At 38.5% G+C, this 27069-nt stretch overlaps 2 pseudogenes; both read left to right on the forward strand.

Annotated features, from left to right (window-relative positions):
• The first annotated feature begins 113 nt into the window (after positions 1-113).
• Positions 114-4774, forward strand: LOC111750524 (large ribosomal subunit protein uL22-like; annotated as a pseudogene).
• Positions 4775-26301: 21527 nt separating this feature from the next.
• On the forward strand, positions 26302-26853 carry LOC135230778 (large ribosomal subunit protein uL23-like; annotated as a pseudogene).
• The last annotated feature ends 216 nt before the right edge of the window (positions 26854-27069 follow it).

Consider the following 27069-nt stretch of genomic DNA (forward strand, 5'->3'; position numbering starts at 1 on the left):
ATGTGTAGTTTCTCAATAGAAGATATTTTTCTGTTTGGTTAACCTTTTATTTGCTAGAGTCTGGGAGTGGTGCATGGTAGAGATGAAAATGGAAGAAGGGATTCCCTTCCCATAAGTGACCTGAGGTGATCTCACAAAATGGTTCACTACTTCATCTGGAAAACTGCACAAAATCATGCATATCAAGAGGTTCAAATCTTCAGGTCCATTTTAAGAACACCCATGAAACTGCCCAGGCCATCAAGGGTATGCATATCCAGAAAGCCACCAAGTATCTGAAAGATGCCACTTGGCAGAAGCAGTGTGTGCCGTTCCGATGTTACAATGGTGGAGTTGGTATGTGTGCCCAGGCCAGACAGTGGGGTTGGACACAGGGTCAGTGGCCCAAAAAGAATGGTGAAATTTTGCTGCACATGCTTAAAAATGTAGAGAGTAATGCTGAACTTAAGAATTTAGATGTAGATACTCTGGTCATTGAGCCACATCCAGGTGAATAAAACCCCCAAGATGTTCTTCACTTACAGAGCTCATGGTCAAATTAACCCAGACATGAGTTCCCCGTGCCACATTGAGTTGATCGTTACTGAAAAGGAACAAATTGTTCCTAAGCCAGAAGAGGAAGTTGCCCAGAAGAAAAAGATACCCCACAAGAAACTCAAGAAAAAAAAAAAAAATTAGGGCTTGGGAATAAATTCAGCTTAAAATGCGAATAAAAGAAGGGAGGATGAGGTTACTCAGAGTGATTAACAAATCCCTGAAAGTAAGAGATGGTTTTAGAGGTCAAAAAACCCTGAACGTGGGCAACAAAACAGGAAACAGTAAACCAGAAAATACTGAGAGGGAGTGAAACAAAAACAACATCAACTAGATTCTCCTGTTTCGCATTTTAATTAACAGCTTTATTGAGATACAACTCACATACCATAAAATTCACCCTTTTAACATGTACAATTCGATGGTTTTTATTACATTCACAGAGTTTTGCAAGCATCAACACTAATTTTAGAGCATTTTCATCACTCCAGAAACAAACCCCAGACCAATTAGCAGTCACTCCCCGTTCTTCCCTCCAACCAGCCCTGTTGATAAGTTGCCCTTGAGTTGATTCCAACTCATGGTGAACACGTGTGTCAGAGTAGGACTGTGCTCCATAGGGTTTTCAAGTTTGTGACCTTTCAGAATCAGATCACCAGGTCTGTCTTCTGAGACACTTGTGGGTGGTTTGGACTGCCAACCTTTTGGCTATTAGTCAAGCAATTAACTTTGCACCACCCGAAAAAACCAAACCCATTGCCATCAAAGTCAATCTATAGGACAGAATAGCGACCCTAGAGGACAGAGTAGAACTGCAGTACCCAGGGGCTTCTAATATATCTTCTGTCTTTATGGATTTGCCTATCCTTGATGTGTCATACAAATGGAAACATACAAAACGTTTTCTTTTAGAGTGGCTTCTTTCACTTGGCATTAATATTTTCAAAGTTCACGTTGTATGCGTTAGTACTTCATTGCTGAGAAATATTCCATTGTATGAATAGATCATATTTTGGTTATCCATCAGTTTATAGACATTTGAGTTACATTCACTTTTTGGTTATGAGGAATAATGCTACTGTGAACATTTATGTAAAGTTTTTGTTTGGACATGTTTTCAGTTCTCTTGGGAATGGAATTGTTGGACCATGTGGTAACTCAGTAACATTTTGAAGAACTGCCCAGTTGTTCCAGTCAGGTTTTGTTTCCCCTGCACCACCAAAACAGATCTTGTCACCAATGACTTCCACGTTGCTAGATCCAAATGAGCAAATTGTCAGTCCTCTTAATTTACCTATCAGCAGAAATAGAGTTTTATGAATTGTTACTTCCTTAAAAAAAAAATGTAAAGTTTTTATTATAGGAGTGTATGTGCATTGTAGAAAATTAGAAAATACAGCAAGGTAAAATATTAAAAATTAAAACAACATTCCTTTTATCCAGAGATCACCACTCCTACCACCTGTCTTAGTCATCTAGTGCTGCTATAAGAGAAATGCCACAAGGGGATGGCTTTAACCAAGAGAAATTTATTTCTTCATAGTAAAGTAGGCTAAAAGTGCAAATTCAGGGTATCAGCTCCAGGGGAAGGCTTTCTTTCTTTGTCGGCTCTGGAGGAAGGTCCTCGTCCTCAATCTCCCCTGGTCAAGGAGCTCAGGCACAGGGACCCTGGGCCCAAAGGATACACTCTGCTCCAGGTGCTGCTTTCTTGGTGGTATGAAGTCCCCAACTCTCCTTGCTTCCCTTTTCTCAAGAGAGAAAAGGTGGTGCAGGCCACGCCCCAGGGAAAATCCCTTTACATTGGATCAGGGATGTGGCCTGAGCAAGGACCACTGTAATTGTCTTTAATCACAGGCAGAGATTATGATTTACAACTCATAGGAAAATGAGTTATAAACCTATAACTTACAGGAAAATACATATATGCTTTTACTAAAATGAAGTCCTACTGTTCTGAAACAATCATCAAGTCAATAATCTTTACCTTCCAATTTCAGTAAATTTTAATCTAATACCCAAGCCAAATTCAGATACTCCGGGTTTGACTCCAGAATATTTTTTACAGCTAGTTTTTCCAAAGCAGTATCAGATCTAGGACTGTGCATTTTATCTTGCTGTAGAGTTCTTTAATTTAGCAGAGTCTTCATTTTTTAATGACATTGATTCATTAAGAAACCAGTCAGTTGCCTGACTCCTTTTTTTCTTAATATTCTTTCGCTTCCAGACTACACCCCTCCTGCGTTATTGACTGCTCATGCTCAGCCTCCTTCTTGATTCTCTTCTCCCCTTGTTGATTCTCTTCTCCCCAACCCTTAACATTTAAGTACCCCAGGTCTTGGCCATGGGCTTGCTTTTCTACTTATACTCACCCTCTTGGTGATCTCACCCAGTTTCATGGTTTTAAATAGTAGGTGCATACTCACAACTCAAATTTTTAGCTTTATTTCTACACCTCTTTCCTGGATATTTGCATAGCCAACTGCATATTTGATATCTCTATTATATGTCTAAGTCACTACTTCAAACTTACATTCAGAACTGAAACCTACATCTTTGTCCAAACCTGTTTCACCCACAGTCACTCATTTTAAAATTAGCTGGTGATAAATCCATTCTTTCAGTTGCTTATACCCTCAAAAAAACTTGTAGTCATACTTGACTTCTTTCACATCCCACATCCAATCTAAATCCTGTTGGTTCTACTTTCAAAATTGCTAAAATCCAACCACATTCTGTCAGCTCTGGACTAAATTATTGGTATCTTTGTAAATGGTTTCCCTTCTTCCACCCTTGCACCCATACAGCCTATTCTACAGCCAGAGTGAATCTTTTAAAACAAAGTCATTTCTCATTGTCCAGCAGTGACTCTTCATTTCATGCAGTAAAATCCATTATGGTAAGGATTAGAGATCCATGGTGAGCAAACTGGATTAAGTACAAACTGGATTAACCTCCCTAAATATCCCTGATACACTGTCATAGCCTCGTGTACCACTGGTTTTGCCTAGGCAGAGAGGTCATAAATTTTTCCTCGAAAGAAATGATTGGCCTGAGATCTGAAGGGAAAGTAGGAATTAAATAAGCAAAAGGGTAGAGGTAGGGGTGGAAGGACTTTCCCCAGAAGGGAAACAGCAAGCTGAAAGGTTCTAAAGCAGGAAACAGCACAGCATATGTGAAGAACTAAAAGACCAGTGTAGCTGGATGCTGTGTGAGGAGAGCATGGTCATGATGGCTGGAAGAAAAGGTTTTGTTGCTGAAGAGGTGGTTGAGTCCAATCTGGTCTTTATTCCTTTAAGGGCAATTTGATTTTTCTGCTTGAATGCTCATAGTATTTTTTTTTTAATACTATCGAAATGTTAGATCCTGATTTTTCTGCTTGAATATTTGTGTTTGTCTTCAGACTGTAATTCAAAAGTTCTATTGGATTTCTCCAACAACACAATGAGTCCTTTCAACTGCCTACACAGGCTTTTCTTCTTTTAAGTATCTTATTATTGCTTCTGACCCATTTATTATTGGCTTTCCTTCAGGAAAAGGAATTATCCGTATGTTAGCCCTCTGATCTCAGTTCTCTTTTACTCTCCATTGTCAGAAAGTTATTCATATCATTCATTGTATTTTTAATTGCATCCATTCTTTTTTTTTTAATTATTATTTCCGTTTGGTTAATTTCAGTTCCATTACTGTGTATTTGGTTTCTTTGTATTCTTTCCTTATTTGATGTGTACATTTGTGTTTTTTCTCCCCACTCTTCCCAATTGAACAGCAGTCATTCAGTTTAGGTAGGTGTTATGGATTGAATTGTGTTCCCCCAAAAAATATGTGTTGCAAATCCTAAACACTATGCCTGTGGTTATAATCCCATTTGGGAGTGGGTTGTCTCGTTGTGTTAATGAGACAGGATTAGTATAGGATGTGTCTTAAATCAATCTCTTTCGAGATATAAAAGAGATTAAACAAGCAAGCAGGAGAAGCAGGGATGGGGAAAGAGAGAAGCCAAGCCACATGAAGATCACCAGGAGAAGAAGCTCAAAAGAGACAAGGGTTTCCTCCAGAGCCGATAGAGAACGTCTTCCCCTAGAGCCAGCATCCTGAGTATGGACTTCTAGCATCTTAAACTGTGAGAAAATAAATTCATTTGTTAAAGCCACCCACTTGTGGTAGTTCTGTTATAGCAGCACTAGATAACTAAGACAATGGGATTGACACCCCTCAGCTCCCAGAGTAAGCCCTGACTCATCTAAACCAGAGATTTGCAAACTCAGTTCAGGCTACCCTGTCTCAGTAATTTGTTCTTGGCACTCCTAGGCTGTGTTTACTAGTTAAGTCCAAATAATATAACAAGTATTTAGGTCTTGTATTAGTTTTCTATTGTTGCATGACCAATCACCACAATTTAGCAGCTTAAAACAAAAACACAAAGACACAATTCTGTAGGTCAGAATTCCAGATAGGCTTGGTTGGGTTCTCTGTTTAAGGTCTCACAAAGCTGAAATCAAGCATCAACTAGTTTGAGCTCTTACCTGGAAGCCCTCGGGAAAAATCTACTTTCAAACTCATTCAGGTTGTTGGCAGAATCCAGTTCCTGTGGTTGCAGGACTGAGGTCCTCATTTTCCTGCTGGCTGTCAGAGGGTCATCAGTCTCAGCTCCTAGAAGTTGTTCTCCAGCCCTTGCATAAGGCCCCCTCTTGCTTCAAAGCCAGCAAGAGCCCATCAAATTCTTCTCACACTTTGAATCTCTCCGACTTCCTCTTCTGCCACCAGCCATAGAAAACTCTCTGCTTTTAAGAGGCTTTTCTAATTAGATTAGACCCATTCAGATTATCTCTCTTTTGCCATATAACAACATAATCATGGCTGTAATATCTCATATTTGCAGGTCTCACCCACACTCAAGGGGGAAGGAGGGAATTATACAAGGGCAAGGGTCATCGGGCAGGTCATTCTTAGAATTCTACCTATTGCAAGTCCTAATATCTTAGCCATTTGAAAAAATACATGAAGTAAAAACATTTTTATTTCATTCTTAAAAACTTAGAATGATGTGCCTGCAGCTGACTACTGCAATTGCTGTCAATAAGTTGTGCACCTGTAAAAAGTTGAACTGGCAAAAGTGTGATAGATACACTTACAACAATGGCAAAAAAAAAAAAAGAGTAGCTGCTAAGGCTGCTTATGTACAACCAAAAGCCTCATGGGATTTGGCTCCTTGGTTCAGAAGTTTAGGGTCATAGTTTCATGGGACAACCCACTTAATTGGCCTAATAACACTTTTAGTGCTTCTGCTCTACCTGTTTGTTGTGTAGTGCCTACGGTCTTAAAGGCTTGCAAGCAGCCATCCAAGACACGACAACTCATCTCTATTCTTCAACAGAGGAAGAATGAGAGTCAGGAATAGGAGAAGGATATGGAATGTGTGGCTATTTGCCTCCATGAATAACTGCCACCTTCTTTGCACAAGACCAGAAGGACTAGATGGTGCCCAGCTGCCATTACCAAACATATTGATCAAAGATTCTATATAAGAATCCTGATCAAAAGGGGAAAATGCAGAATAGATTGAAAATTCTCATGGACTCTAGGCTTTCTGGAGCCATGGAGGCTGAATGAAACCCTAAAATTACTGTCCTGAGATAATCTTTAAATCTTAAACCAGGGATATTCCTTGAAGTCTTCTTGAAACCAAATAGTAGTTTAGCTTAACTAGTAAAGAATGTCTGCCTTGAGCATTTTGATTTTTCAAGATCCATATGGGGTCAAACTGACAACAGCAACTCAAAATATAAGATAGAAAACTTAGGCAGTGAATTTATGTTAATGGGGGAGGAACAATTCAGAAAAGGAGGATGAGAGTGGTTGCACAACTTGAAGAATGTATTCAATGTCACTGAACGACAATAGCAAAATAAATAAAATAAAAAAGAATGATGTGCCTGTTGGGCAATGCACAGTTTCTCAGACTTCACAATCAACTTAGACACTGCCACCCTCGATTCCTGTTCCATATTAATTGAATGCAGTGCTTGCTTTTTATCACAGCAATTAACAGCAACAAAAAAAACCCAGCTTTGCAAAGATAGGACATATATATGCAGATGGCACCACCTTGCTTGCTAAAAGTGAAGAGGACTTGAAGCACTTACTGATGAAGCTTAAAGACCATAGCCTTCAGTATGGATTACACCTCAACATAAAGAAAACAAAAATTTTCACAAGAGGGCTGTTAAGCAACATCGTGATAAATGGAGAAAATATTGAAACTGTAAAGGATTTTATTTTACTTGGGTTCCACGGTCAACGCCCATGGAAGCAGCAGTCAAAAAAATCAAACAATGCATTGGATTGGGCAAATCTGCTGCAAAAGATCTCTTTAAATTGTTAAAAAGCAAAGATGTCACCTTGAAGACTAAGGTGCACCTGACTCAAGCTGTGGCATTTTCAATTGCCTTATATGCATGTGAAAGATGGACCATGAATAAGGAAGAGCAAAGAAGAATCAATGCATTTGAATTATGGTGTTGGCAAAGAATATTGAATATACGACAGGCTGCCAGAAGAACGAAGAAACCTGCCTTGGAAGAAGTACAGCCAGAATGTTCATTAGAAGTGAGGATGATGAGACTTCGTCTCAAGAACTTTGGACATGTTATCTATCGGGAGGGACCAGTCCCTGGAGAAGGACATCATGCTTGGTAGAGTAGCCAACCAACCCAGTGCTGTCGGGTCAGTGAAAAAGAGGAAAACCCTCAACAAGATGGATTCACATAGTGGCTGCTACAACAGGCTCAAGCATAATAACGATTGTGAGGATGGCGCAGGATCGGGAAGCGTTTCCCTCCGTTGTACATAGATAAGGTCCCTATGAGTTCGAACCAACGCAATGACACGTAACAACAACGTTTAATGTTGAAAATGTGAACTGCTGATTCTCGTTTGCAGTAGTTATGTTCTATAGAGTTGCTGCTAACACTGAATTAATAAATACTGTACCATTGCTTTAGGGGAAATACAGGGTGAGGTCCCTGTAAGCCCCCGGTCACAACATTCTTACTAACCAATAAATACATAACCTTGTTATATGTGTGTTTCTGCTTAAAAACACATTTTAATATGTATGTTGTTGATCCATTAACACTGAGCTCTTGGTGAACTGCACTATAACTCATGCCTGAACTAAGCTTATCTAACACGTATTTTCTCCATAAGGCATGTCAGAACCTGCTTGTGCTTAGGAATACTAGACAGCATTTCAACATTATTCTTGGGGGCAATTTTAAACAGTGAAATCACCCACAAAAAACAGAAAAATGCAAAAATGTACTAAATTGACCACAAAAGGACATCTATTTATGGAATGAGAGGTAAAACAAGAAAGCAGAGCCTCACCTTTTTTCCACCTCAGCTAGGAATGTGCATGTTAGGCAATTCACATTTTTCACTGCATGCCTGTGAATGACTGAGAAAGTGCCACAAGTATTGATTTTGCTGTTTATAAATTTTTAGTGAATAGGTGAATTCCCAAATACAGAATCCATAAATAATAAGGATTGACTGTACCTTGAGCTAGTGGTTTGTGCAGTATCTGGCAGATACTGAGTATTACCCTCAAAAAATCAAAATACCTCGTTACATCTCCGTAAGTTTTATCTGGTGTCTTGGGGGCCCCTCAGTGCACAATTTGGGAACTGCAGGGCTAAACCACTTAATGTAGTTTCTTTCCAGTACTTTTGTAGCTTGTGACATTCTTCTGGCCACAGGGATTGGTTCAGGGGTGGTCTTATCATGCTTCTTCTAGGAAATTTGGGACATAGATATTTTTTCTCCTTCTGAATTGTGTGATACGCAGAAAATGGCTGGGACTGAGGTAGCTATTTTGCCATCAAGAGGGAAGCCAGCATGAAGATGAAGCTGACACATGAAGGAGCACAAAATCAAGAGAATCACGAAGAACATGGAGCTGGAATCCTTATGCTACCACGTGTGAAGCCATGCCTGTTGTTGTTATTGTTATTGGGTGCTGTCAAGTTGATTTCAACTCATAGTGAACCCATATGACATGGTAGAACTTCCTTATAGAGTTTTCTTGGCTGTAATTTTTACAGAAGCAGATCACCAGATCCTTCTCCCATGGAGCTGCTAGGTGGGTTCAAAGCGCCAATCTTTTGGTTAGCAGATGAGCGCTTAACTGTTGCACCACCAGGGCTCCTTGAAACCATGCCTACCCCTGGATTTTTTAGTTACATGATCTAGGGTTTAAGACAATTAGAATAGTTTTTTCCGTAACTTCAGTCACTCATTTGACAAATATTTATGAAGTCCCTGCTTTATGCCAGGCATTTTTTTAGGTACTACGAATAAGTGGTGAATGAAGCAAAGTCTCTGTCCTCATGTAAATTAAGTTCTAGTAAGGAAGAATGAAAATGAAGAGTTATATAATTATAGAGACTGGGAAGTGGTATGTAGAAAAAGAAAGCAGGGCAAAGGGTTGGAGAGTGACAGGTTGTGACTATTTTAGATAGGTAGTCAATGAAAGTGTCTGAGGAGGTGTCATTTGAGTTGAGACCTACTGGTGAGAAGTGATTATTGCAAAATTTTGAGGGAAGAGCATTGCAAGTGGACCTAGCTATAAGAGTAAATGTCCTGAAGTAGGACTGAGTTTGCCTTGTTCCAGGAACAGAAAGAAGATCAGTGTGATCATAGTAAATGAGAGGAAACATTGTAAGAGATGAAGTTTAAAAGGTGGGCATAGGCCAGTATATGTAGAGAATTATAGAGCATAGTGAGGGAAGCCATTGGAGGACTTTAAGCATGGAGGGATATAGTTCTCTTTATGTGTTTAAAATAAAACAAATACGATCACACAATAATAAGATATGATTTTTCACTATTTTCCAGTAGTTGCTGCTTTGCAGGTACTAACTCATCTAATGCTCACAAAAATCTTCCGATGTACGTTTGTGTCTGAATCATATAGGTAAAGAAACTGAGGCAATTTGGCCAAGATCACTGCATGCTGTGAAGTAAGTGCATAGGGGGAGTAAAAATTAATCCATTAGGAGGCCATTTCAGAGGTTGAAGTGAAAGATGATGGCTTGGACCCGAGCGGCAGCGTTGAGCACGATACAAATGTCTAGAGCATATTTTGAGGAAAACAGCTGCTAGACTTGTGACTGGATTGGATGTGAGGTAGGGGGAAAAATAATTGAGGATGATTCATAAGTTTTCACCTGAGGAATTGGGTGAATAGTATATATTAGATGAATATACAATATAGTAGTATATAATAAAAAAAAAGAGAGTATTAAATGAGTTATATTTATAAATCCTTAAATAGTGTCTGTTAAGACAGAGAAGACAGGAAAGGAGTGAACTGCAGTAAAACCATGATTTCAGCTTTGGACATGTCACATTTAAAAGTTTAATGGGCTCCCTAGTAAGGATGACAGGTAGGAAATTGACTATAGCACTCTGAAGCTCAGAGGGAAAGTTAGGACTAGGAGATGCATAATTAAGGTTATTGGTAAATAGGTATTTAAAGTAACAGGCTGGATAAAATCATCTAAGGAGATTGTATAAACAGGGAAGAAATGAAATTGTGGGCTCCTCTCTGAGTACATTTAAAAGCTGGGGAACAAAGGACAATCTTACATGAATTTTGAGGTTTGGAAGAAGAGTATTAAATGAGTTATATTTATAAATTCTTAGAATAATGTCTGACCCATAGTAAGTATTATGTGTTTGTTAAATAAAATAAATTCAACTAAAATCATCCTAAAGAAATATTCCATCCATCTTCCATTTCTTTTCATTTTTCTACCTTTTCGTTTCAGCCTACTTTCTCCTTTTCTTTCTTACAAAGGCTTTGATGCTCATGAAATCAAGTACCCATACTTCTTCCGACATTGTATTTCATGATACTGAATATGTGGCTTGAATCCTTTACAGCAAAATTCTTCAAAGTTTGTCTATACTGATGGTCTCGAATACCAATCCTCTCATCCTCAAATTCACTCAAATTAGAGTTTTATCTTCACCACTTCACTAGAGTTGCCATTGTTAAGGTCTTCAATAAGCATCATTTTACTAAATCTAATGGTCAATTCTTTATCTTACTTGATCTGCCAGTGGCATTTGACATTTTTTATCTTTGTATCTTTATTGAAATATGTACTTTGCTTGGCTTCCAAGACACCATATTCTCCTTGTTTTCCAACTGCCTAAATGGTTGCTCCTCAGTTTCTTTGGCTGGTCCTTCCTCTTCTCCATGACATCCTCCTGTTGCAATTACTTAGAGTTCAGTGCTTGTATGTCTTTTACTTTCCATCTATATCACTCATGCGATAATCTCATTCGGTTCTCACGGATCAAAATATCTATATGCAGGAACTCTCCTTTGAACTACAAAATTGTATAACCAGCAGCCTCCTTGACAGTTTCACTCGAAGGTTTAGTGTTGTTAGGTGCTGTCAAGTTGGCTCCAACTATAGTGAAGGAATGAAATGTTGCCCTGTCCTGAGCCATCTTCATGATCACTGCTATGTTTGAATCCATTTCTTTCGCTATTGTGTCACTTGATCTCGTTGAGGGTTTCCCTCGTTTTCTCTGACCTTCTACTTTACCAACCGTCATGTCCTTTTTCTAGTGATTGTTATTTTTCCTGATGACATGTCTGAAGTAAGTGAGCCAAAGTCTTGCCCTTTACGTGTAAGGAATATTCTGGTTGTATTTCCTCTAAAACTGATTTGCTCATTTTTCTGGAAGTCCATGATATATTCAATATTCTTCACCAACACTCGCATTTCAAATGCATCAGTTCTTCTTTTGTCTTCCTTTTTCATTGTCCAGCTATCAAATGCGTATGAGGCAATTGAAAAGACCATGGCTTGTGTCAGACAGATCTTACTCATCAAAGTGACATCTTTGTTTTTGAAAACTGTAAAGAGGCACATTTGCCCAATACAATACGTTGTTTGATTTCTTGACTGTTGCTTCTATATATGTTGATTGTTGATCCAAGTGGAATGAAATCATTGACAAACTTCAATTTCTTTCTTATTTGTCATGATTTTGTTTATTGGCCCAGTTGTGGGAGCTTTGGTTTCCTTCAGGTTCAGGCATAATCCATACTGAAGGCTATAGTCTTTGACCTTCATTAATAAGTGCTTCAAGTCGTCGTCATTTTTAGCAAGCAAAGTTGTGTCATTAGCATATTGCAGGTTGTAAATGAGTCTTCCTCCAATTCTGATGCCATGAATTCTTCGCGTGGTCCAGCTTCTCAAATTGCTTGTTAAGCAAATAATCTGAACAAATCTGAACAAATAATCCGCATTAAAAGTCAGGTGGGCATCTAAGGACTTCTGGCCAACATGGTGCTATAGACAGAAGCACCACGCTGTCCCTCCACAGCAAAGACTTGAAAAACTAAGCAGAGACAAACATCAGTCCTGGAACCTGAAGTGTCAAATGAAGAAATAACTTACCCAAGCACCAAATGAAATAAGAAATTAACAGAGAACAGAGAGCAAGGAGAGATATGTGCAGAGGTCCCCTATCAGCTAAGGCAGCAGGGATTCACCATCTTGGACTCCTGTCAGAGATTGGCAGAAAGGAAGCAAAGGAAAGCAGCTTCACCGAGCTCGCAGCAGGAGACAGAGCACCTGGTAACAAGTGATACACATTTTCCCACCCCCCCATCCTCTCCTCACTTCTCTACCTCCATGCACTGCCAGCCAGGAAGCGCAGCCTCCATGCCACTTTGATTCGCCCCACCCACATCACAGATCTGCAGCAGGGAGTACGGGAAGGCAGCTTCACGAAGTTCCCAGCAGGAGACAGAGCACCTGGTAACCAGTGATATACGCTTTCCTAACCCCCACCCTTGTTCTCCCACCCCCACCCTCCTCTGCTTCCCACTGGCCACAGTCTCTTGGCCCAGAAGCAACTGCTTCCACCCTGAATCAGGTGGATTCACTCCACCCACGCTGGCCAGCTCCTTGAGTGCCATTTTCAGTCGCTGGCGTGGCTTTTTTCTTTTGGTTTCTTCCATGCCTCCCACCACCTGCTCCACCTTTGTCTCGAACCCCTGGCTCTGTGTGCCATTTTTGCTTCCTCTTGAAATGCTGTGAAACACGACTCGACTGGGGAACCACTCCCCCAGCCTGCTGCACCATGCTGGTGAAATCCCCAAGGCTTTTATTTTTGCTTTGTTTTGTTTAGTTTGTTTTCTTTTTCTTTTCTGGGCTTGGGAGCCACTTCTAGCTGGGCTGCACTGCACAGCTTAGGAGCCACTCATCCAATCTGTGCAGCTGCCTAGGTGAGATCTCTGGGTGCATTTCTTTTTATTCCTTTCTTTATTTCTTGTTTTCCTTTCTGTCTTTCTTCATTTCTCAGTTTTCATCTCCCTATACTTACCTTCTTTTCCTGTCTCCTGAATTCCTGGCCCTGTGTGACACCTATACCCCCTCTACCCAGACTATATTGTGCACCCTGGGAGGCACTTTCCTGGTTTTTTCAGCTGCACAAGTGGGACCCCTGGGGCTTTTCTTTTCTTTTTTCCTTCCAAATTTTTATCTAGTTTTTTTTTTTTTTTTCTCCATTCCTCAGTTTCTCGTCTCTCTACTCCAACAGCAAGCTCCCTTAGCACTCTTTTTTTTTTTGGCTCCTGGTTCTCTTTCCTCTCTCTCATCTTTCCCATACCCATATTAGCCCCACATATCACAGTCTTCCCCCTCCTTCCTGCCTACTTGCCCTGTGTGCTGAACACCATACCCCCAAGCAGCACAGGCACAGCCTATTGGAACCTGCCCAGCACTGATTCCTGGCCCACCCTATCGGCCCTAGTACATGTCACAAAAAAGCTTCCCAGCCCCTCCCCTTCAGCTGGACATGCCCTGCTGCACCATAGCTGAGCAATTGACCTACCCATCAGACAAGGAGGTGAAAAGTATCAAGACCACAGCTGAGTAAACAACAAAGAATGCACAGCCCACCTGCTCAGACATAACCAAACAAAAAAGCAGGATGAAACAAACAGATTTACAATCAATAAATGAAGAAATTAGCTACTGAATGTCCTGAAGACAGCAGACAATATCAAATCATATTAAAAAAAACAGGACCGGAAGCTGCCAGTAGGCATCCAAAATAAAACACCAGATGAGCTTCCAGTAAAAAAGAAAAGGCACTAGAACTGCCTGACAGGGAGTTCAAATCTCTAATATGCAGAGCTATCCAAGAGTTGAAACAAAAAGTAGACAAAAATGAAAAAATTGACAAATTCATGGAAAAGGCAAACAAATTCATGGAAAATGCAGGAAAAAATGGAAGAATTCAGGAAAATAATATTGGAACAAAATGCCAAAATAAATTCACAACTAGAAATCATACAAAAACAACAATTAGAAATCCAAAAGATAAACAACAAGATTTCAGAAATGGACAGTGTCATAGAAGGCCTAAGGAGTAGGTTTGAAATGATGGAATACAAGATTATTGAAATTGAAGACAAACATTTGGATACAACTCCGCTTCAGGAAAAATCAGAAAAAAGAATGAAGAAAAATGAAGAAACCATGAGAATTGTGTGGGATACACTCAAAAGCAAAAATCTGTGAGTGATTGGAATTCCAGAACAGGTAGAGAAAACAAAAAACACAGAGAGGATCCTTGAAGAATTGCTGACAGAAAACTTCCCTAACATCATGAAAGATGAAAAGTTGACCATCCAAGAACCCCACATAGGATAGACCCCAAAATAAAATCACCAAAGCATATCATAATCACACTCACTAAAACTAAAGACAAAGAAAGAATCCTGAGAGCAGGTCAAGAAAAAAGAAAAGTCACATACAGAGGGGAAACAATAAGACTATGTCCTGATTATTCAGCAGAAAACATGCAGTCAAAAAGGCAATGAGATAGACGCATAAAACCTTGAAAGAAAAAAATTCCCAACCAAGAGTAATATATCCTGCAAAACTCTCATTCCAATATGATGGTGAAATTAGGACATTTCCCGATAAACAGCAATTAAGGAAATATGTAAAAACCAAACCAAACTTACAAGAATTATTAAAGGGAGTCCTTTGGTTTGAGAGCAAACATCAGACCACAGCCTGAATCTAGGATGCAGGATCGTACCACCCATACACCAACCTAGGAAATGAACTCTCAAGGACTATCCAAAACCAAAAGAATTACAACAGGGAACCAGAAAGGTTAATCTGTAAATGTAACAATGTCAGAAAAATAAAAGGGAATAAATGGTATAGGTATAGAACTTTCTAATGGAGAGGAAGGCCAGGTGATACAAAGTAATAAAAGACTGGTTCAAACCTAGGAAGATAAGGGTAAATTTCAAAGTAACCACAAAGAAAGTTAACACACCTACTCACCAAAATAAAGAAGAGAAACATAAAGTCTCAGTAAAAACAAAATCTACAAAAACTAAAATAAAAAATGAAAAAGGAGTCCACAAACAAAAGGAATTCAGCACAGGAGAGCAAGAGGAACAAAGAAAATGTCAGCACCACAAAAAAAAGCCCTACAAAATGACAGCAATAAACTCACACCTATCAATAATTACACTGTATGTAAATGGCCTAAATGTACCCATAAAGAGACAGAGTGACAGAATGGATTAAAAAAACAGGGTCCATCAATATACTGCCTACCAGAGACACACCTTAGAGACAAAGATGTAAATTTATTTTTTAAAAAATGTCTAATGGTCATCTAAATATTCAGGTGATCCCAACACAGATTTTGATTACCACCCTTACCCAAAACTTGCCTTAAGCAAAGACTTCCCCATCTCAGTTAGTGACAAGTACAGGCTTCCACTGCTTGGGAGGGGGACGGTGGTAACTTGGAGTTCAACTTGTTTTCTCTGTTTTTCTTATATCCTACAGCCAGTCTGTTAGGAAATTCTCTTGGTTTATATTTAATTATGCTTGGAATCTGATCACAGCTCACTTCTACTGTGACTTTACTGTGACTATCTTGCATTACTTCTCATCTGGATTATTGACATAAGCAACTAATAATCTCCCTGTTCCCACCGGTGTCCTCATATGTCCTGTCCTCAGCACAATAGTCAATGTGATTTTACTAATGAATAAAATATTTATTAACAGATACAAATGAGGAGAGAAAAAGAACCCAATAGAAAAATGGGTAAAGAACATGAAGATTCAATCAACCAAAAACAAAAAAGACGCAGAAATGCCTTCAAATATATGAAAAATGTTCAAATTCACTCAAAATTAAAGAAATACAAATTTAAACCACTCAAACACCATTTCTCATTTATGAGACTGGTAAAAAATTTTAAAATATGATGACATATTCTTTTGGCAAATCTGGGGGGGGATATAGGCACTTTCATACATTGTTGATGAGAATGCAAATTGGTGTAATTCTCCTGGATGGAAATTTGGCAATACCTAACAGAATTACATATGTTCTTACCGTTTAACAAAGTAACTCCATTTCTACGATTCTATCCTGAAAATAAACCCTCAACAATATAAAAGTATATATGCAAAAGTTTATTAATTGCAGTGTGGTTTTTAATGGCAAAGTATTAAAAACAAGTTAAATGCCCATTCATAAGAGAGTAGATGAATAAACTACGTAATGCCTACATATTATGTAACTGTAAGAAAAGAATGAAGAAGAGCCCTGTGAACTGATATGGAATGATTTCCAAGACATACCCTAAAAAGAGAAAAAAAAAAAAAAAAGGCACAAAAGGGCATTTATATTGTAGCATCTACAGTATGCTACTCTTCATGTAAGAAAGAAGGGATATGAGAAAATACTCATTTGTACAAAATAAATATAGGAAGGACGAATGAAAAACTAGTTTGTTATCTACAGGGCATAGGTGGGAAAGGGACAGGCAGAAGATTTGGAATGGGTTTTTATTGTTGATGTTAAGTTCTGTCAAGTCGATTCCAACTCCTAGCAACCCCGTGTGGCAGAGTTGAACTTCCCCACAGGGTTTTCTAGGCTGTGATCTTTACAGGAGCAAATCACCAGATCTTTCACCCACAGAGCCACTCGGCGAGTTCAAACCACCAACCTTTAGGTTAGGAGCTAAGTGCTTATCTGTTGCATCGCCAGAGCTCCTTTGGGAATGAGTTAGCAGGGAGGAAATGCAGTAACGTTTCTGTGATTATATCTTTTGGTGTAGGTCTGACTCTTAGAATCATAGTAATGTCTTACTTATGCTTCACATATTCCCAAAATAAACAAATGATTATAGCCAGCCAGGAAATAGGAAGGACCCAAAATGGAATATGGACAGAAATCTTTGTTAACAGTCCTCTTCCTCAGCACTTTAAATATGTCAATTCTCTGCCTTCTGGCTTCCAAGATTTCTGAGGAGAAATTACCACTTAATCTCATTGAGTATCCCTTGTATGTGATAATTGCTTCCCTAGCTGCTTTCAAGACTCTATCTTTGGTTTTCAAGAGTAGTGGTTATAATGAGTCTTGGTTTGGATCTCTTTGTATTTATCCTACTTGGTGTTTATTGAGTTTCCTGGATTTTAAAATTCATGTCCTTTTTGAATTTGGAAAGTTTTCTGTCATTTCATCAAATATTATTTATGACCCTTTCTCTTTCTTCCAGGATTCTTGTCATGCATAGTTAGGTTTTGCTCAGCTTTATTGATACTTTTACTTTTTGCTCTTCACACTCAATGATTGTGATTGCCTTATCCTTTAGTTTACTGATTCTTCTGAAAGCTCAAATCTGCCGTTGAGCCCTTCCACTAAATTTTTTATTTCAGTTGTATTGTTCAGCTCCAGCAATTCCATTTGGTTCATTTTTATAGTGCTCATCTCTTTGTTGATATGCTTGGTCTTGTTTTTGAAGTCCAATTTATTTTTATTTTTTAAATAATTTTTATGGTGCTTTAAGTGTAAGTTTACAAATCAAGTCAATCTCTCACACAAAAACTTACATACACCTTGCTACATACTCCCAATTACTCTCCCCCTAATGAGAGAGCCTGCTCCCTCCCTCCACTTTCTCTTTTCGTGTCCATATTGCCAGTTTCTAACCCCCTCTACCCTCTCACCTCCCTTCCAGGCAGGAGATACCAACATAGTCTCAAGTGTCCACCTGATCCAAGAAGCTCACTCCTCACCAGCATCCCTCTCCAACACATTGTCCAGTCCAATCCATGTCTGAAGAGTTGGCTTCGGGAATGGTTCTTGTCCTGGGCCAACAGAAGGTCTGGGGACCATGACCACCGGGGTCCGTCTAGTCTCAGTCAGACCATTAAGTCTGCATTTTTATGCGAATTTGGGGTCTGCATCCCACTGCTCTCCTGCTCCCTCAGGGGTTCTCTGTTGTGTTCCCTGTCAGGGCAGTCATTGGTTGTAGCCGGGCACCATCTAGTTCTTCTGGTCTCAGGATGATGTAGTCTCTGGTTCATGTGAACCTTTCTGTCTCTTTGGCTCCTGATTACCTTCTGTCCTTGATGTTCATTCTCCTTTGATCCAGGTGGGTTGAGACTCATTGATGCATCTTAGATGGCTGCTTGCTAGCATTTAAGACCCCAGGCGCCACTCTTCAAAGTGGGATGCAGAATGTTTTCTTAATAGATTTTATTATGCCAATTGACTTAGATGTCCCCTGAAACCATGGTCCCCAAACCCCTGCCCCTGCTTCGCTGGCCTTTGAAGCATTCAGTTTATTCAGGAAACTTCTTTGCCTTTGGTTTAGTCCAGTTGTGCTGGCCTCCCCTGTATTGTGTGTTGTCTTTCTCTTCACCTAAAGTAGTTCTTATCTACTATCTAATTAGTGAACACCCCGCTCCCACCCTCCCTCCCTCCCACCTCTCGTAACCACAAAGGAATGTTTTCTTCTCAGTTTAAACTATTTCTCAAGTTCTTATAATAGTGGTCTTATACAATATTTGTCCTTTTGCAACTAACTGACTAATTTCACTCAGCATAATGCCTTCTAGGTTCCTCCATGTTATGAAATGTTTCACAGATTCCTCACTGTTCTTTATCGAAGGGCAGCATTCCATCATGTGAATATACCATAATTTATTTATCCATTCATCTGTTGATGGGCACCTTGGTTGGTTCCATCTTTTTGCTATTGTAAACAGTGCTGCAATAAACATGGGCGTGCATATATCTGTTCGTGTAAAGGCTCTTATTTCTCTAGGATATATTCCAAGGAGTGGGATTGCTGGATTATATGGTAGTTCTATTTCTAGCTTTTTAAGGAAGCGCCAAATCGATTTCCAAAGTGGTTGTACCATTTTACATTCCCACCACAGTGTATAAGTGTTCCAATCTCTCCACAGCCTCTCCAACATTTATTATTTTGTATTTTTTGGATTAATGCCAGCCTTGTTGGAGTGAGATGAAATCTCATTGTAGTTTTGATCTGCATTTCTCTAATGGCTAATGATCATGCACATTTCCTCATGTATCTGTTAGCTACCTGAATGTCTTCTTCAGTGAAGTGTCTGTTCATATCTTTTGCCCATTTTTTAATTGGGTTATTTGTCTTTTTGCAGTTGAGTTTTTGCCGTATCATGTAGACTTTAGAGATCAGACACTGATCGGAAATGTCATAGCTAAAACCTTTTTCCCAGTCTGTAGGTATGTTTTTACTCTTTTGGTGAAGCCTTTGGATGAGCATAAGCGTTTGACTTTTAGGAGCTCCCAGTTATCTAGTATTTCTTCTGCATTCTTAATAATGTTTTGTATACAGTTTATGCCATGTATTAGGGCTCCTAAGGTTGTCCCTATTTTTTCTTCCATGATCTTTATTGTTTTAGATTTTATATTTAGGTTTTTGACCCATTTTGAGCTCATTTTTGTGCCTGGAGTGAGGTATGGGTCTTGTTTCATTTTTTTGCAGGTGGATATCCAGTTATGCCAGCACTATTTATTAAAAAGACTGTCTTTTCCCCCATTTAACTGTTTTGCGGGCTTTGTCAAATATCAACTGCTCATATGTGGATGGATTTATGTCTGGATTCTCAGTTCTGTTCCATTGGTCCATGTATCTGTTGTTGTACCAGTACCGGGCTGTTTTGACTACTATGATGGTATAATAGGTTCTAAAATCAGGTAGAGTGAGGCCTCCCACTTTGTTCTTTTTTAGCTACGCTTTCCTTATCCAGGGCCTCTTTCCCTTCCATATGAGGTTGGTGATTTGTTTCTCCATCTCAATAAAGAATGTCATTGTAATTTGGATCGGAATTGCATTAAATGTATAGATCGTTTTTGGTAGAATAGACATTTTTATAATGTTAAGTCTTCCTATCCATGAGCAAGGTATGTTTTTCCACTTATATAGGTCTCTTTTGGTTTCTTGCAGAAGTGTACTGTATTTTTCTTTGTATAAGTCTTTTACATCTCTGGTAAAATTTATTCCTAAGTATTTTTTCTTCCTGGGGCCTACTGTAAATGGCATTGATTTGGTGATTTCCTCTTCAATGTTCTTTTTGTTGGTGTAGAGGAATCCAACTAATTTCTCTGTGTTTACCTTGTATCCCAATACTCTGCTGAACTCTTCTATTAGTTTCAGAAGTTTTTTTTGAGGATTCATTAGAGTTTTCTGTGTATAAGATCATGTTGTCTGCAAATAGAGATAATTTTACTTCTTCCTTGCCAATCTGAATGCCCTTTATTTCTTTATCTAGCCGAATTTATTTAATTGCACTGGCTAGGACCTCCAACACAATGTTGAATAAGAGTGGTGATAAAGGGCATCTTTCTCTGGGATCTCAAGGGGAATGCTTTCAGGCTCTCTCCATTTAGGATGATGTTGGCTATTGGCTTTGCCTAAATGACCTTTATTATGTTGAGGAATTTTCCTTCTATTCCTATTTTGCTGAAAGTTTTTATCATGAATGAGTGTTGAACTTTGCCAAATGCCTTTTCTGCATCAATTGATAAAATCATGTGATTCTTGCCTTTTGTTTTATTTTTGTGATGGATTACATTAATTGTTTTACTAATGTTGAACCATCCCTGCATACCTGGTATGAATCCCACTTGCTCATGGTGAAATATTTTTTTGATATGTTGTTGAATTCTATTGGCTAGAATTTTTGAGGATTTTTGCATCTAAGTTCATGATGGATATAGGTCTGTAATTTTCTTTTTTTGTGGTGTCGTTACCTGGTTTTGGTATCAGGGATATGCTGGCTTCATAGAATGAGTTTGGGAGTATTGCATCCTTTTCTATGCTCTGAAATGCCTTTAGTAGTAATGGCGTTAACTCTTCTCTGAAAGTTTGGTAGAACTCTGCAGTGAAACCGTCCGGACCAGGGCTTTTTTTTGTTGGGAGTTTTTTGATTACCTTTTCAATGTCTTCTTTTGTTATGGGTCTATTTAGTTGTTCTACCTCTGTTTATGTTAGTTTAGGCAGCTAGTGTGTTTCTAGGAATTCATCCATTTCTTCTAGGTTTTCAAATTTGTTTGAGTACATTTTTCATAGTAATCTGATATGATTATTTTAATTTCAGTTGTGTCTGTGGTAATATTGCCCGTCTCATTTCTTATTCAGGTTATTTGCTTCCTCTCCTGTTTTTCTTTTGTCAGTTTGGCCAATGGTTTAGAAATTTTGTTGAGTTTTTCAAAGAACCAGCTTTTCATCTTGTTAATTCTTTCAATTGTTTTTCTGTTTTCTATTTCATTTAGTTCTGCTCTTATTATTATTATTTGTTTTCTTTTGGTGCCTGAAGGTTTCTTTTGTTGCTTTCTTTCTATTTGTTCAAGTTGTAGGGATAATTCTTTAATTTTGGCCCTTTCTTCTTTTTGTATGTGTGCATTTATTGATAGAAATTGGCCTCTGAGCACTGCTTTTGCTGTGCCCCAAAGGTTCTGATAGGAAGTGTTTTCATTCTCAATGGATTCTACGAATTTCTTTATTCTATCCTTAATGTCTTCTTTAACCCAGTCTGTTTTGAGCAGGGTATTGTTCAGTTTCCAAGTATTTGATTTGTTTTCCCTGCTTTTGCTGTTATTGATTTCCACTTTTATGGCCTTATGGTTAGAAAAGATGATTTGTAATATTTCAATATTTTGGATTCTGCTAAGTCTTGCTTTATGACCTAATATGTATTCTATTCTAGAGAATGTTCCATGTGCACTAGAAAAGAAAGTATACTTGGTTGCTGTTGGGTGGAGTATTCTTTATATGTCTATGAGGTCAAGTTGGTTGATTGTGGCATTTAGATCTTCCGTGTCTTTATTGAGCTTCTTTCTGGATGTCCTGTCCTTCACCAAAAGTGGTGTGTTGAAGTCTCCTACTATTATTGTGGAGCTGTTTATCTCACTTTTCAGTGCTGTTAGAGTTTGTTTTATGTATCTTGCAGCCCTGTCATTGGATGAATAAATATTTAATATGGTTATATCTTCTTGGTGTATTGTCCCTTTAATCATTATATAGTGTCCCTCCTTATCCTTTCTGATGGATTTAACTTTAAAGTCTATTTTGTCAGAAATTAATATTGCCACTCCTGCTCTTTTTTGATTGTTGTTTGCTTGATGTATTTTTTTCCATCCTCTGAGTTTTAGTTTGTTTGTGTTTCTAAGTCTAAGGTGTGTCTCTTGTAGGCAGCATATAGATGGATCTTGTTTTTTAATCCATTCTACCACTCTCTGTTTATTGGTGCATTTAGTCCATTTTCATTCAGGGTAATTATGGATAGGTATGAATTTAGTGCTATCATTTTGATGTCTTTTTTTGTGTGTTGTTGACAGTTTCTTTTCCCACTTAATTTTAAGTGCTGAGTAGATTATCTTTATATATTGTCCTTTCCTCATATTTGTTGTTGTTGATTTTGTTTCTGGTGAGTCTCTATTTTTTTTCTTGTATTTTATTTTGATGAGTAGGATAGTTTGTCTCCTTTATGGTTACCTTATTATTTGTTCCGATTTTTCTAAATTTAATCCTAACTTTTATTCCTTTGTATTGCCATATCTTCCTCTCCATGTGGAGGATCATTGATTACATTTCTTAATCCCTCTTTACTGTTTTAATGTTGTTTTCTTTTTTATAATAACATCGCTGTTACCCTGTTTTGAGCTTTTTTTCTTAAATAATCTTGCTCTGTTTTTTTTTTTTTATTTCCCTTTCTGGGTTGACTTCTGATTGCTCTGCCCAGTGTTCTAACCTTGGGTTGATACCTGATAGTATTGATTTTCTAATGAAAGAACTTCCTTTAGTATTTCTTGTAGTTTTGGCTTGGTTTTTACAAATTCCCTAAGCTTCTGGAAATGTACAAATTTCACCTTCATTTTTAAGAGACAGTTTTGCTGGATTTATGATTTTTGGCTGGCAATTTTTTCCCTTCAATTTTTTAAATATGTCATCCCATTGCATTTTTGACTGCATGGTTTCTGCCGAGTAGTCCAAGCTTATTCTTATTGACTCTCCTTTGTAGGTGACTTTTCATTTATCCCTAACCCACCACCCACTGCTTACTTAACCCTAGCTGCTCTTAAAATTCTCTCTTTATCTTTGGTTTTTACAAGTTTGATTATAACATGTCTTGGTGACTTTCTTTTAACATCTACAAAAAAAAAAATTTTTTTTTTTTATGTGGAGTTCGATGAGAATCTTGGATAGATATCATCTCATCTTTCACGATATCAGGAAAGTTTTCTGCCAACAAATCTTCAACAATTCTCTCTGTGTTTTCTATTATCCCTTCCTGTTCGGGTACTCCAATCACTCGTAGGTTATTTCTCTTGATAGAGTCCCACATGATTCTTAAGTTTTCTTCATTTTTTTAAATTCTTTTATCTGATTTTTCCTCAGAAAAAATTAGTGCCAAGTGCTTTGTCTTCAATCTCACCATATTCTGCCTTCCACTTGCTCATTTCTGCTCCTCTGACTTTCTATTGAGTTGTCTAATTCTGTAATTGTATTGTTAATCTTCTGAATTTCTGATTGCTGTCTGTCTATGGATTTTTCCAGCTTACTAAACTTTTTGTTATGCTCCTGAACAATCTAATTTCTTCAATTGCTTTATGTGTTCCTTGGCTTGTTCTGTGCATTGCCTCATTTCCTTCCTGATGTCTTGCAGGGTTCTGTATATTAAACTTTTGTATTCTTGCTCTGGTAATTCCAGGAATGCACTTTCATCTAGACGATCCCTGGATTCTTTGTTTTGAGAGCTTGTTAAGGTGATCGTGGTCTGTTTCTTTATGTGACTTGATATTGACTGTTGTCTCCGAGCCATCTATAAGTTATTGTATTAGTTTATGCTTGCTTACTGTGTTACAGCTTCTTGCTTTTTTTTGTTTTGACATACCCAAATGGGTTGCTTGAGTGAGCTAGCTTGATTATTTTTGTCTTTGGACTTTGATATCCTGACCCCAGATGGCTAGAGCTGTTATCAGGTATATCAGTCTGGGAGTCCATTCAGTTTTCTTGTATGAATTCAGCTCAGGTTTCCAGGTAGCTGATCATCAAGTGTGTGGTACAGGCTCTGTACTGCAGTCTTAGAGGGGAATGGGTGATTGTTGTATGTACTGGCATCTGATTGTAGCAAGGGGTCATGCTCTGAGCAAGGCAGAAGGCTGAGAACTGACCCCTGAGTGTTTCTGAGGAAAGCGCGTCCCTGTCCTCTAGTGCGTGCATGTGGGTGGGTTCTGCAGATGGACCATGGGCACCCAAAGTTTTTGGTTGTAAAGACTGTGAGGTACCAGTTACCCTTGAGCTCCTGTCCTGGGTGTCTGGGTGACCTGAGTGAAGCTACTGGTCCTTAGGTCCCTGATGTGGGCAGGTGAGGACCTTTTTTAATAGGTAAAGCAATATTCTTGTTTTATTCTTGTATCATTTTCCTGATTCCTTTAGTTCATTCTCAGTGTTTTCCTTTAGCTCTTTGAGCATGTTTAGCACTGTTGTTTGAAAGTCTTCTAATGTATCCATCATCTATGCCTCCATAGAGACAACTTCTCTCCTTTCATCTTGTTCTTTTGAACAGGCCATCATTCCAGGTTTATTTGTATGCTTTGTGATTTTTGCATTAAAGTCAGGACATTAGAATATTACAATGTGTTCACTTTCTCAATCCCCTGGACACATGGTTCTTTCAAAAGTGATGATTTCTACTAGAAACTATCAGGTGGTCACAGCCTTCAGTCTTTTCCCACCTCTCCCTCTTCTGCCCTGTGTGAGTTCTGATTTAGGATGGAGGACTGAGACTTCAGTTCTTCAGGCAGTTCTCAGATCAGAACAGACACACTGAACAGTCCGCCAACAAATTCTGCCCTACTCACTCCAGAACCAGAGATTGAAAGCTCCCTCTTTGAGAGTATGAGTTGTGGTCTGCACCAGGAGAAGGATAAGGAGGATGAATGGGGACAATAGAAAAAGAAACTTCACTACTGTTTAAGAGTTGCCATTTTCTTGTTTCTGTTTGTGGTTAGTTTCTCCAAACCTCTGCCTACTTTTGGAAGTTCTTATGGAGTTGAGATTACAGATTTCCAGTTGCTTTCCTTCATGCTCACGTGGGAGCTTTGGGATCTTAGACCTGCTCATGTCATCATCTTAGAAGTCAATGTTTTGCACTTCTATAGAGATTTTAGAAGTAGCTTTTTCAATTCCATAATGCATTCTGCTGGGTGTGTATTGGGGTTGAATGAAATCAATAGGTTAACTTGGAGATAATTGACAAGTATACAATGTTGGATGCTGATAGGCCCAATCTCTTATCACAATATATTTCTACATGTATTTAGATCTTGTGTAATGCCTTTCAATTGAGATTGAAAATATTCTCTAAAAATGCCCTCCACAACTTTTGGTAGATTTATTCCTAGATATTTGACATTTTTATATATTGAATGTTGAAATTAAAAATATTTGTAGTGTGAAATATAGCATTTAACTTTTAAAAAATGCTTAATGGAAGCATACCGTATTACTTATTAATGTGTATTTTTTTACTCAACATAATGTTTTGAAGATTAGTTAATATAGTTCATTTATTTTCATTTCTGTACAGTACTTTATTGCATAAATGAACATTCAGTAATTTTTCCATTCTACTGATGGTAAACATCAGGGCTTTCCCCACTGTTTGTTCATTACAAACAATGCTTCTGTGAAAAAAAATTTGCCCTTTGTCATTGTGCATGTAAGTATGCATTTCTGTAGGGTACTTATCCAAGAATGGAATTACTGATTCATATATAATGTCACGCCATTGTACAAAGGAGTTGTATTAACTTATATATATCATCAATTCCCACATGTCTGTCAGTTTGTTTTACAACCTTGAGCATGTCCCACCTGAGTTTAGAGACTATCTCAAGAATAGATTTGACATGTTCAACACTAATGACCAAAGACCAGAGGAGTTGTGGAATGACATCAGAGACATCATATATGAGGAAAGCAAGAGGTCCTTAAAAAGACAGAAAAGAAAGAAAAGACCAAGATGGATGTCAGAGGAGACTCTGAAATTTGCTCTCAAATGTCAAGCAGATAAAGCAAATGGAAGAAATGATGAAGTAAAAGAGATGAACAGAAGATTTTGAAGGGTGGCTCAAGAAGAGAAAATATTATAATGACATGTGCAAAGACCTAGGGTTAGAAAATCAAAAGTGAAGAACATGCTTGGCATTTTTCAAGCTGAAAGAACTGACAAAAAACTTTAAGCCTTGAATTGCAATATTGAAGGGTTCTACAGGGAAAATATTAAACAATGCAGAAGCATCAAAAGAAGATGGGAGGAATACACAGAATCACTATACCAAAAAGAATTGGTCGCCTTTTTACGAAGATGGCGCCAAAAGCTAAGAAGGAAGCCCCTGCGCCTCCCAAAACTGAAGCCAAAGCAAAGGCGTTGAAGGCGAAGAAGGCAGTGCTGAAAAGCATCCATAGCCACACAAAAAAGAAGATCCTCACTTCACCCACCTTCTGACGGCCCAAGACACTGAGGCTGTGAAGGCAGCCCAAATATCCTCGGAAGAGCACCCCCAGGAGAAACAAGCTTGACCACTATGCCATCATCAAGTTCCCTCTGACCACTGAGTCAGCCATGAAGAAGATAGAAGATAACAACACACTTGTGTTCATTGTGGACATCAAGATCAACAAGCACCAGATCAAACAGGCTGTGAAGAAGCTCTATGACATTGATGTGGCCAAGGTCCACACCTTGATTAGACCCGATGGAGAGAAGAAGGCATATGTTCGACTGGCTCCTGACTATGATGCTTTGGATGTTGCCAACAAAATTTGGATCATATAAACTGAGTCCAGCTGGCTAATTCTAAATATAAATTTTTTCACCACAAAAAAAAAAAAAAAAAGAATTGATCGATGTTCAGCCATTTCAGGAGGTTGCATTGATCAGGAACTGATGGTACTGAAGGAAGAGATTCAAGCTGCACTGAAGACACTGGCAAAAAACAAGGCTCCAGGAATTGACAGAATACCAAGTGAGGTGTATCAACAAACGGATGCAGGGCTGGAAGTGCTCACTCATCTATGCCAAGAAATTTGGAAGACAACTACCTCGCTAACCAACT

The sequence above is a fragment of the Loxodonta africana genome, chromosome 3, assembly GCF_030014295.1.
Source record: "Loxodonta africana isolate mLoxAfr1 chromosome 3, mLoxAfr1.hap2, whole genome shotgun sequence".
NCBI lineage: Eukaryota > Metazoa > Chordata > Mammalia > Proboscidea > Elephantidae > Loxodonta > Loxodonta africana.